The following is a 12,468-nucleotide window of genomic DNA, read 5'->3' as shown; positions in this document are numbered from 1 at the left end:
TTTAAAATTCATTAGCTGTTGTCACTGATGGTTTTCCTCTTGTTCCCCGGCTCCATGTTTCAAAGCTGGAGAAAAAAAGACCGTGTGATTAGAAATCCATCTCCACACACCTCCCCCCTCGCCCCTTTTAAAATTTCAAAGTGAACTGTCCATCTCGTCCTTGGAGGAAGCCCAGGCCTGCATCCGTCTCCCCTCGCGGTAATAGTCCTCGGTTGGAGCAGGAAGTCTTTGGGAATCAATTAAGTAGACGAATACTTGGCTGGAGAGAAAAAAAAGAAAGAAAAAGCGTGCTGAAGGGGGACTTAATTCACCATGCATCACAAAATTTTCTAAGTAAATTATTTTCAAGTCAACTCGGCCCTTCTCTTAGCCATGACGGGGACACGTTTGCGTTTGATTTCAAAAATTCTAATCTATCACTGTCACTGTTCCTGCTGCAATTTAAGGCTTGGGTGGTTTGTGGTAGATAACAGTTGTTGCACTTCCTGCAGGCTAAGAAGGCAGTGAGGGTTTGGTATATTAACCATCACAAAGGAGACAAAAGGGAAAAGGCAGGCCGGTGTAGACAGAAGCGGAAGGACGTGTCAGGCCAGCGTCGGCCGTGGCGTCAGCCACCTCCCCGTCCCCGTGCTCAGCCCTGGCCCGGCTCTTCTGCACGTCCCTGGGGACCATCCCAGAGCCAGGCCTGTGGGTGACAGAGCGACACCCCCGCAGCGGCCCCACCCCCGGGGGGCTGTGATGGACCAGGTGCTGGAACCACCCGTCGGGGGCACTCAGGTCACAGGCGTCCCACCCAGGGACCCAGACAGAAAGTAGCCTTGAAACACGGGTCCTGCAGGCCTTGGAGGGGGGGCGAGGTCGCCCCCGTTTTGTGTCCCTTGCAGGTCGCGGCGTGTCAACTGTGAGGGTCAGGAGGGCCGGCCCGGTCCCGGGGTCTCCGAGAACCCATCCGCTGGCGCCGTGTAAACCAGAAGCATCGATACGTTTTCAGCAACTGAACCCTCGTGGGGCCGGAGGTCAGGATCCTGGGTGGGAGTCCAGGGTTCACCACCGACTGGCTGGGGCACCCCATGTTCTCCGTGACCCTTACTTCTTTCACCTCCAAAACGGAGCTCGTGGGGGGCACCGTCCTCATCCAGCCGCGGGGTCTGCAGGCAAGGCCCAGGGTCCCGAAGCTGAAGGGACTGGAGGGGGACAGTCGAGCAGTGTCATTTTACAGATGAGCAAACTGAGGCCTCTCAGAGAGGGAAGGGTCTCCTCCAACGGCACAGGGCAGGCGAGCCTGGGAGGCACGCTGCTGAGCTCCGTCGCTGGGGGTACAAATTGAGGAGGCCTGAGGTTCCCGCTGCCCTCCTGGGGAAGGCTCGTTGCGGCCCCCTCCGCCCCCTGACAGCAGCCTGTCCTTTGCTGCTGCTGACCTCGCCGTCCAGACCTTTTGTCACAAGCAGGCAGGAGAGACCAGAGACCCCCGGGGATGGGCAGGTGCAAGTCCACGGCTCAGGCCAAGCCTGTCCCACTGTGGGCACTGCCCTTTCAGTCCCCTCTCCTCTGTGGTTCGGACAGCGGGTGCCCCCACTGGAGGGAGGAAGCCCTTAGCCTTGGATGCTGCAGAGCTGGAAGCCTGGACCTGCCCGCCCCACCCCCCCAGGGCCCTGGAACAGGTCCTGAAGTACCTCTTTTATTGGTGGCAAACAAAGCTTTTCTTGGAATATTTGCAAACCTAAAGCTGCTTGTTCCCCACCTCTTCCTCATGCCCATGCCTGGCCTCTTGTGGTGAGTCTCTAAATAGGGAAGGTTAATAGTGACCTCCTAGGGGAGGGGGAGGGGGAGGGGGAGGGAATGACGCACAACCACCCTGGTGACAGACAGAGCTGGCCCCACGTCGTTGCCATCCTGATGCAAGGGCCATTTCTTTTTTTTTTTTTTTTTTTTTTTTTTTTTTTTTTTATTGTTACCATTTTCTTTTTTTTTTTTTTTTTTTTTTTTCCTTTTTTTTTTTTTTTTTATTATTGGTGTTCAATTTACTAACATACAGAATAACACCCAGTGCCCGTCACCCATTCACTCCCACCCCCCGCCCTCCTCCCCTTCTACCACCCCTAGTTCGTTTCCCAGAGTTAGCAGTCTTTATGTTCTGTCTCCCTTTCTGATATTTCCCACACATTTCTTCTCCCTTCCCTTATTTTCCCTTTCACTATTATTTATATTCCCCAAATGAATGAGAACATATAATGTTTGTCCTTCTCCGACTGACTTACTTCACTCAGCATAATACCCTCCAGTTCCATCCACGTTGAAGCAAATGGTGGGTATTTGTCATTTCTAATAGCTGAGTAATATTCCATTGTATACATAAACCACATCTTCTTTATCCATTCATCTTTCGTTGGACACCGAGGCTCCTTCCACAGTTTGGCTATCGTGGCCATTGCTGCTAGAAACATCGGGGTGCAGGTGTCCCAGCGTTTCATTGCATTTGTATCTTTGGGGTAAATCCCCAACAGTGCAATTGCTGGGTCGTAGGGCAGGTATATTTTTAACTGTTGAGGAACCTCCACACAGTTTTCCACAGTGGCTGCACCAGTTCACATTCCCACCAACAGTGTAAGAGGGTTCCCTTTTCTCCACATCCTCTCCAACATTTGTTGTTTCCTGCCTTGTTAATTTTTCCCATTCTCACTGGTGTGAGGTGGTATCTCATTGTGGTTTTGATTTGTATTTCCCTGATGGCAAGTGATGCAGAGCATTTTCTCATGTGCATGTTGGCCATGTCTATGTCTTCTTCTGTGAGATTTCTGTTCATGTCTTTTGCCCATTTCATGATTGGATTGTTTGTTTCTTTGGTGTTGAGTTTAATAAGTTCTTTATAGATCTTGGAAACTAGCCCTTTATCTGATATGTCATTTGCAAATATCTTCTCCCATTCTGTAGGTTGTCTTTGAGTTTTGTTGACTGTATCCTTTGCTGTGCAAAAGCTTCTTATCTTGATGAAGTCCCAATAGTTCATTTTTGCTTTTGTTTCTTTTGCCTTCGTGGATGTATCTTGCAAGAAGTTACTATGGCCGAGTTCAAAAAGGGTGTTGCCTGTGTTCTTCTCTAGGATTTTGATGGAATCTTGTCTCACATTTAGATCTTTCATCCATTTTGAGTTTATCTTTGTGTATGGTGAAAGAGAGTGGTCTAGTTTCATTCTTCTGCATGTGGATGTCCAATTTTCCCAGCACCATTTATTGAAGAGACTGTCTTTCTTCCAATGGATAGTCTTTCCTCCTTTATCGAATATTAGTTGCCCATAAAGTTCAGGGTCCACTTCTGGATTCTCTATTCTGTTCCACTGATCTATGTGTCTGTTTTTGTGCCAGTACCACACTGTCTTGATGACCACAGCTTTGTAGTACAACCTGAAATCTGGCATTGTGATGCCCCCAGATATGGTTTCCACTCTCACCACTGCTATTCAACATAGTACTGGAAGTCCTAGCCTCAGCAATCAGACAACAAAAAGACATTAAAGGCATTCAAATTGGCAAAGAAGAAGTCAAACTCTCCCTCTTCGCCGATGACATGATACTCTACATAGAAAACCCAAAAGTCTCCACCCCAAGATTGCTAGAACTCATACAGCAATTCGGTAGCGTGGCAGGATACAAAATCAATGCCCAGAAGTCAGTGGCATTTCTATACACTAACAATGAGACTGAAGAAAGAGAAATTAAGGAGTCAATCCCATTTACAATTGCACCCAAAAGCATAAGATACCTAGGAATAAACCTCACCAAAGATGTAAAGGATCTATACCCTCAAAACTATAGAACACTTCTGAAAGAAATTGAGGAAGACACAAAGAGATGGAAAAATATTCCATGCTCATGGATTGGCAGAATTAATATTGTGAAAATGTCAATGTTACCCAGGGCAATATACACGTTTAATGCAATCCCTATCAAAATACCATGGACTTTCTTCAGAGAGTTAGAACAAATTATTTTAAGATTTGTGTGGAATCAGAAAAGACCCCGAATAGCCAGGGGAATTTTAAAAAAGCAAGGGCCATTTCTGGGGATGATGTAAGACGGTGGAGTGAGAGGTCCTCAGCCTGCCCCCGCCACACGCAGAAATAGTGACCTGGTGGCTGTCCTTGGCCAGCGTGCCTTTGTGGGAGCCTTGGAACCCAGGCAGGAGGTTGTAAAACCCCAGGGGAGCCCCAGACCCAGAAGGCCTCTTTGGGAAGGCAGGCCAGTGCCTCTGTGCAGGCCCACTGGCAGTGGTGGGGTCCCCGCGCCCCGTGGACCCAGCTCCGGTCCCCTCTCCTGAGGTCTTCCATCAGGCCCATCCGCCCAGGGACCTGGGAGGAGCCACACCAGTCGGTGCCCCTGGTCACGGCCCCACCAACTGTGGACCTGCCCGGGGTCTCCTCGGCCCAGGGGCCCAGCAGGAACCAGGCCTGCCCATCACCCAGTAACGGGCGGGACCTCACCCAGGCCGGGCCCCAGCTCCACCCCCAGCCCCATGGGCCCGGGCACCAGGCAGAAGCCAGTGTGCAAAGCCGGGAAGGGTGTCTGCTTCTCCCGACGGCGCACGCACCAACCGAAGGCCGCCGGGGTCCCAAAGAATCAGGTGAACACGGCACCACCGAAGCGACTCCTGAAGCTCCAGCACCTGACCGTAAAGGAGCAGAGACTCGTGAACCATTTGACAATGAATCCAGAATAATCATCTTAAAGCTCAGTGAGCTGCAAGGGAGCTCAGACCACTGAGTGGAGTCGGGAAAACACCGCGCAGACAAAACGAGAAGACGAAAGAAGTCAGTTCTCCAGCCAGGGCTGATCACGCCACACCCCACGGTCCCTCCTTTGCACGATGTGTCTACACGGCAAGCTACTGGTCTCCGTAGGTACCACGGTGTTTTCGGTGCCTCTGAAATGTAGCATGTCTGCTGGAACGCTTCGCGTGGTTCGAGCACAGGGTCACTGGGTGAGTTTCTACAGCTGAGCGCCCTGCACACTGTCAGGGCCTTGATGTGTGTGGGGTGATCACGTCCAGCTGCACTTCCTTCCACCCACACCGGGCCCCAGACGCAAGACGGAAATGTGCAAAGGACCCACGGAGTGTGCACTCTGCTCCCTGTTCAGTTCCATCCAACAGCGCTCAGGAAGCCCGGGCTCTGGAGGAGCAGGGATGAGACTTGTGCAAACCCCAGACCTCCCACCAAATCCCAGATGTCGGGTAGGGAGGGGAGAGGGACACGAGGGGCACCCACTCGCAGGAGGGTGCAGTGTTTTTCGATTCCCAAGAAAACAAAACAAAACAAACAAACAAACAAACAAACAAAAAAACAAGATAGCAAGAACCATCTCTATTCCTTGGGAACATATTTGTAAAAACGTATCAATAAGATTAAAAGATTCAGAATGGAATGGGCCTGTAGACAAGAGCTCTAGGGAGAGGCTGCGGGTGACCCACCCCGCTGCCCAGGGCGTGTGGCCGATTCCCTCCTTTCAAGGAGATTCCTGGGGTAACCACAGAAGATCAGATTTTAGCAATAAAATGTCTCAAGGGATGAGAATAATTTTTAAAAGGTTTGCAATGGGCCAAATTACAATTGCATGTATAGTTACATGTTACCCTATATAATCACATTACAAATTATAATTACCATTAGAGTTCTACAAGTGGTGGGAGCCAGTGCCCTGGGCACACCACCTGAGAATAGTGGCGCTCTGTAGGGCCACCGAGCCCTTTGGGGGTCCTGATAAAAGCCACAGACCTGCCCCCCCGCCACAGCCTCAGTATACCTGCGGGTGGCTCATGAGTCCCCATTTAAAAGAGCCTTTTAAAAAAAAGATTTTTTTTTAAGATTTTATTTATTTATTCATGAGAAACACAGAGAGGAGAGAGAGAGAGAGGCAGAGACACAGGCAGAGGGAGAAGCAGGCTCCGTGCAGGGAGCCCGATGTGGGATTCGATCCCGGGACCCCAGGATCACGACCTGGGCCCAAGGCAGCGCTAAACCGCTGAGCCACCCAGGGATCCCCAAAAAAGATTTTTTATTTATTCATGAGAAAGAAAGAGGGATATAGAGGGAGAAGCAGGCCCCCCGCGGGGAGCCTGATGTGGGACTACATCCCGGGACCCCAGGATCACGCCCTGGGCCGAAGGCAGCCGCTCAACCGCTGAGCCCCCCAGGCGCCCCCTTAAGAGAGCCTTTGCTCAAATTTCACCTCCTCCACTTTGGGGATGAAATGCGTGAGACGGAGCAGTTAGGCACGGCCGTGTCACGCAGGGAGGTGGGGGGCGGCAGGCCCGGGAGCCCCACTGCTCTCCCGGGCCAATGCAACATCCTCCCACCGCCCCCTCACCGACTGCAGGTGAGAAAAGCCATAGTCGAGGGGCGTCTGTTGAGCATCGCGGAAACCCCTCCAAGGGGCAGAAGGTGCACAGGACGTGGCCCCTCCCGGTTGGAGGGTGTCGGGGAGACCAGGGTCTGGAACGACTGGAGAGTTTGGCTCGAGGCAGAGGAGAGTCGGTACGTGGCCCGGGCGCCAGGTCCTCCGGGGTCAAGGACAGGAGGACCGATCAGGGTGCCCTGAGGGGCCCGGCCTCCCCGGGGAGACTGAGGGCGGCCTCCGGGCCGAGTCGGGTGTAGGGGGACTCGGGGGCACGCGTGCTCCCCCGGAAGCCCCTGTGCCTCCCTCCTTGCTGAAGGGCAGGTGCTGTTGCCTTTGCCGGCTTGCGCACCGGCAGGAAGATGAGGAGACGGGGACAAGGCAGCCAGGCCAGCCCGGGGAGCAGGCTGGGAGGGGTGGGGGCGTGGCTCGGGTGCAGCTGCGAGCAGAGGAGCCGAGGGCGGAGGGACGCGGGTCTGCGCGGGAGGGTTCCTGTGCTTGAAGGACGTGGGGAGGCCTGTGGCTCCTGGGGGTGGGCCGGCCGCTTGGGCGGGTCCCTGCGGGCGCTGACCCCGAGGCCGCAGCCGGGACGGGCTCGCGGAGCCCCGCATGGGACCAGCGGAGGGGGCCGCGCGGGACCGCAGGGCTTTGACGGCAGGTGCGTGGGCGTGGACTCCCGTGGCCAAGCATTTCCCCCCGAGTTAGGTTTTCTTTCTTTTTTTTTTTTGAATTTTATTTATTTATTCATGAGAGACAGAGAGAGAGAGGCAGAGGCACAGGCAGAGGGAGAAGCAGGCTCCCTGCAGGGAGCCCGATGTGGGACTCGATCCCTGGACCCCCGGGATCGCGGCCCGAGCCGAAGGCAGACACTCAACCACGAGCCACTCAGGCGTCCCCAAGTTAGAATTTCGTTACAGAAGGACATTCAGAAGGAGCAGGACGGGTCCTCTGCCTTGACACTGATCCCTTGACCACTGATCTCTCCCTTGACCGGGCTGATCCCTGGCCGCGTGGATGTCATGTGGGACCCCGGGGGTGGCTGGTGCGACTCAGCAGAGAATGACACGTCATTGCCCCCAGAGCCCTGGTCATCTGGCCCCGAGTGGTGTGGGGTGTCTGCACACAGGCCACCGTTCTAGGGGACAGAGAGCAAGGGTGGGCCGGGCCCGCTGGGGCACTGCACGGCTCCTTCTTGTTGGCCTAGTGAGGAACATCGGGGTACAGCCCGGGACACCCCTTTGTGAAGCGTGCCCCAGACGCAGGGATCCTTGGTGGGTAACCGTCTCCCCCTCAGCAGTCTCCTGGGGTCCCCACAAGCCCCCGGCTCTCCTGCACGAGCAGAGGTGAGGAGGGGAAGTCCGGTGAGACCCGTGAGCTGTGCCTGTTGTGCCGAAGGGCGGCAGGGACCGCCAGCGTCTCTGAGTGCCCACTGTGTCAGGCCTGCACCAGTCCCCGGGTAACCTGTGGCCACCCACACCCACCTCAGAGGCGCCCAGCCACGGTTCTGGGAGGGGCGCACGGCTGTGCCGCAGCGGGGGGCTGGGCGCCAGGGACTTGAACCCATGCGTACCCAGCAGGGGAGCGAGGAGCCCCCTGGAGGACCCAAGTCACAGACCCGGGGTGGGTGCCTGCTGGGGCCCTGGGTGTGGAGGGCTCAGGGGTCCCGCTGGGTGTGGAGGGCTCAGGGGCCCTGGTGTGGAGGGCTCGGGGGTCCCACTGGGTGTGGAGGACTTGGGGGTCCTGGGTGTGGAGGGCTTGGGGGTCCCACTGCGTGCGGAGGGCTCGGGGTCCTGGGTGTGGAGGGCTCAGGGGCCCTGGTGTGGAGGGCTCGGGGGTCCCACTGCGTGCGGAGGGCTCGGGGTCCTGGGTGTGGAGGGCTCGGGGGTCCTGGGTGTGGAGGACTTGGGGGCCCCACTTGAGTGTGGAGAACTTGGGGGCCCTGCTGGGTGTGGAGGGCTTGGGGGTCCCGCTGGGTGTGGAGGGCTCGGGGTCCTGGGTGTGGAGGGCTCGAGGGTCCTGGGTGTGGAGGGCTCAGGGGCCCTGGATGTGGAGGGCTCGGGGGTCCTGGGTGTGGAGGACTTGGGTCCCACTGGGTGTGGAGGACTCAGGGGTCCCACTGGGTGTGGAGGGCCTGGGGGTCCTGGGTGTGGAGGACTTGGGGGCCCCGCTGGGTGTGGAGGACTTGGGGGCCCTGCTGGGTGTGGAGGGCTCGGGGGTCCTGGGCGTGGAGGACTTGGGGCTGCCCTGGAGAGCAGATCCTGGGGGCCCGCCTCTGCCTCTGGGACACTCCCATCACCCTGCAGCCTGGAGAGGCAGGAGACAAGACACCTCAGAGTCAGGGGACCTGGTGGTCGGGCCTGGCTCTATGAGCCCTGTGCCCTGGGACACGTTCCTCTCTAGGTCTGAGCCTCCGTTACGTTTATCTGATAAGTGGGGGTGATGCCTCTCGCGTCCGTGGCTGTCGTGCACGTGGCGCAGGTCTGGTACCTCCGTGTGACCGGAGCTCCACCTGGTAGGACGGCCGGAGCTCTGCGGTGGGAGCCACAGGCCTCGGGCCCCTCCCCATCTCTGCCACGCACTGTCCAAGTGACCCTGGAGGCCTCTTCGGTTGTCTGGACCTCAGTTTCCCTAGCCTGGGGCTCGGGGTCGGACCTGCAGGGCCTCTGAGGTCACACCCAGCTCATGCACCCCGGCTCATGCCTGAGAAAAGAGGTCTGTGGACGGGCCTGACGTGGGGGGGGGGGTGGGCCGCGGCGTGAGGCTCCGCCCGCAGCTCCCCAGCTCCGTGGCTTGGGCAAGTTCCTCAGCCCCCCGAGCTTCGGGGAGCTCCTCCGTAAGTGGGGATCTTATTACCCAGCTGCAGGGTTAAGTGCCCGGATTAAGGACTGCAATATTCTGAAACCCGTCATCTGGTACCCTTGGCACCGACTGCGCGCTCAACGTTCGCTAGCGGGTGTTACTCCGTTTGCTCTAGGATGGTATTTGGGTTCGTCTGGCCCTGGGAGGATTCTGGATGGAATCACGGGCGTCTGCAGCTCTGCGGGACTTGGCGAGCGCTTCCTGCCAAGAGCCAGACAGATATTTTAGGCCTCGCGGGCCATACGGTCTGTTGGATCCATTGGGCTGTGCTTGTCGCGACCTGAAAGCCGCCGCAGACGGTACGTAAACCAATGCACGCGGTTGTGTTCCAGTAAAACTTCATTTACAAAAAAACAGAGTTTTTGTTTTTCTTTTTATAAGAGGTTACTGACCCCTGTCCCGGAGGCCTGGGCCTGCAGGGCCAGCTCCGCAGAACCTGCGCAGGGGTTTGCGTTTGATTTCGAGCAACCCGAGCACCTTTATGATCTTGATTTAATTTTCGCCAACACCGTATACGTCTTAAAGGGCAGTGAACCGGGGTCCCTGGTCAAAGGTCATAGGCCCTCGTGGAGTTGAGGGAGGGGACGTGGGGGGCTTCGTCACTATCTGAGCCTGCCACCCCTTCCTGTGTGAGCTGGGGTTCCCCCTTGTGCTCCGTGCACCTCAGTTTCCTGCTCTGCACCAGGGCCTGGGCATGGAGGGTGTGAGTCCCCCTGTTGGCTCCTTCCCGTCCTGAGCGGGGAACCGCTGGGGTCACCGCAGCCTTAGTGGCTCCTCAATCCTTCGGCGCTGCTCGGAGGAAAAGAGACGTTCTGATAAAGGGGAAGATCCTTTAATGAAGCTGCTGGGGAATCGGGAGGCTTGAGGGGTTGAAAGCAGAGGGAGGTGCGGGGCCAGGGCGCTCCCCGTGGCTCCGATAGGATGCTGCTGTCCCTCCGCCGGCCTCTGTGGGCACCAGAGGCCGGGACCCTCCGGTGGGGGGCTCGTGCTCTGCCCAGCAGCCCCCCCCCCGACCCCGACCCAAGGCCTCGCTTCCCCACCCTCACTGCCAGTCGCCTCCCTGCTACTGCCCTGCCAACCACTGATGGATGTTCCCGGGGTGAGATGCTCCTAATTAAGTTAGATGATCTTTCTGGAGCTTGCAAAAGCCGTGAAGGCTTTCTGCCTCAGCCAGGGTGGGGGTTCAGTTTGGTCCAGCTGCCCCCCCCTTGGAGAAGCTGGGGAAGGGTCCCCCCTGGATACAGGCTCTTTGTTGCTACCCCCGAGCCCCAGTAGCCTCTGTCTCCTCCCCACCAAGACCTATTACCTCCCCGCCTCCCACCACCCCAGCTCCTGTCAGAGTGGAATATGGATTTCGGCCCAGGTTCTGGGGTTCCATGAGAACTGGGAGTGCGCTCCCCGTGGTCCCAAATCATGTGCACCACGCCTGGCCTCTCTCGGTCTGGAAGGCTCTTCTGACTCTGGTCCCATGACGGCATCGTGTCCCTGGTCTGTGATGGCACAGGCTGAGCACGGAGCAGCTCCGTGTCCTCTCTGGATGGCCGATGATGGCTTCCTGCAGGTGACCCGCGCTGTCGGCTTCCCTAGGATGCGGGTGACGTGGCCCCCTTAGCATCTTCCCGTGGCGTCTGGCACACTCAATCCAAGCTTTCGTTTTAGCGCACCCTGGGGTGCTCGCGGTGCCCGAGACCTGCAGGTGTGGAGGTGACAGCATCCACCCCCGGCCCACCTCCCCGCCAGTGCCAGTGCCAAGGGACAGAGGTGCTGCCGGGGGGGTCGGGGACTCCGAGGTCTGGCTTCCTCGGGCTGCTGGGCATTCTGAAGCTGCATCCTGAGGGTTGTCCACACTTTACCAGACGCCGGGCCTGGAGACCCCTCGAGAGCAAAGCCCAAGGGGGCGCAGCGGTGGCGACAAGGAAGGATGACAGGGGCCTGAGGAGACCGAGAGAACCCGGGCGAGGGAAGGCACGAGGGGAGGGAAGAAAGGATGGAGATCTGCAGGGACCAGGGGCTCTGTGTCCCCGCGGGGAGCGGCGGGTGGGCTTTGCCTCCCTCCTTCCTTCCCTTCCACCCCCCAGACCCGCTCACGGCCCCTCCGTCCCCTCCGCCCTGACGCAGATGCGGCTTCCAGGGGCCCACAGGGCAGGGCTACCGGGGCGGAGGGGAGGACGCGTCCCGCGTCACAGGCCACCTGTTGCCACCGAGGACGCCCGGCCCGCTGCAGAACTCGAACTCAGGCTCACTTCGTTTAGTACTGAGATCTTCTCGGAGGAGGAAGCAGGGAAGCGGCGCATCCACCCACCCGTGTCTACACCGCCCGCAGGCTCCGTGTATCCGGAGAGGCCACTCGGGCGGCATCGCCAAGGTGCGTGGCGGGTGGTGGGCTCGCACTCAGCCCTGCGCGCACTCGCTCCTCTTGGGGGTGGTGACGGGCTCACCTCGCTCCTGCCTGGATCACGCCCCCTGCCCTCCTCTCCCCTGCCCGCCCTCCTGCTCCCGGTCATCCCAGCTCGGCCCCCAGAGGCAGGACTCATCATAATGGCCTTTTCCCAAATGCTTATTAACGTCCCATTTCACGAGCAATCCGTGAGCACGTTCTTGCTGGAAAGGACCTAGGCCTTACAGGGAAGGCTGGGTGCCCCTTGACCACCTTCTAGAACAGTCCTTGGCTCCTCCCAAGAGGCAACTACCAGGTGTGCTTTGCTGCCTATTATTCATTCCCTCACTTAATTAGTATTTATGGATGACCCGCTACGTGCCCGGCATTGTTCTGTGTCTCGGGAACATGGCATCGTACAACACTCCGGGTGTGTGTTCTCGTCGCGGGAGCGAGACGCTAAGCACGCATGCCAATGAGACTCACACGCATCCGGCGGTGGCAGGTGCCCTTCAGAAAATAAGCCGGGTAAGAGGAGAGAAGCTGCCCGGGAAGGAGGATTATTGTGGCCACCATGGTCGGAGCCCCTCCCCTGGAGGCGCTTCTGCAGGAGCTGCGGGGACACGGGGCCTGGCGTCCAGAGGGGCTGTGCACCCCGGGGCGGGTGGGGGGACCGGCCGGCAGGTGTGGGTCCGGAGACGGCTGGGGAGAGCACAGAGGGCCCGGCAGGCCACGGAGGACACTTCGTGTCGGGGTCTCAGTGAGCTGGGAAGGAGCAATGGCAGGCACTGGTTTTTCTTTTTTTCTTTTCTTTTCTTTTCTTTCTTTTCTTTTCTTTTCTTTTCT

The sequence above is a fragment of the Canis lupus genome, chromosome 13 (genome assembly GCF_003254725.2).
Source record: "Canis lupus dingo isolate Sandy chromosome 13, ASM325472v2, whole genome shotgun sequence".
Classification (NCBI taxonomy): domain Eukaryota; kingdom Metazoa; phylum Chordata; class Mammalia; order Carnivora; family Canidae; genus Canis; species Canis lupus.
This window is presented reverse-complemented; position numbering follows the sequence as displayed.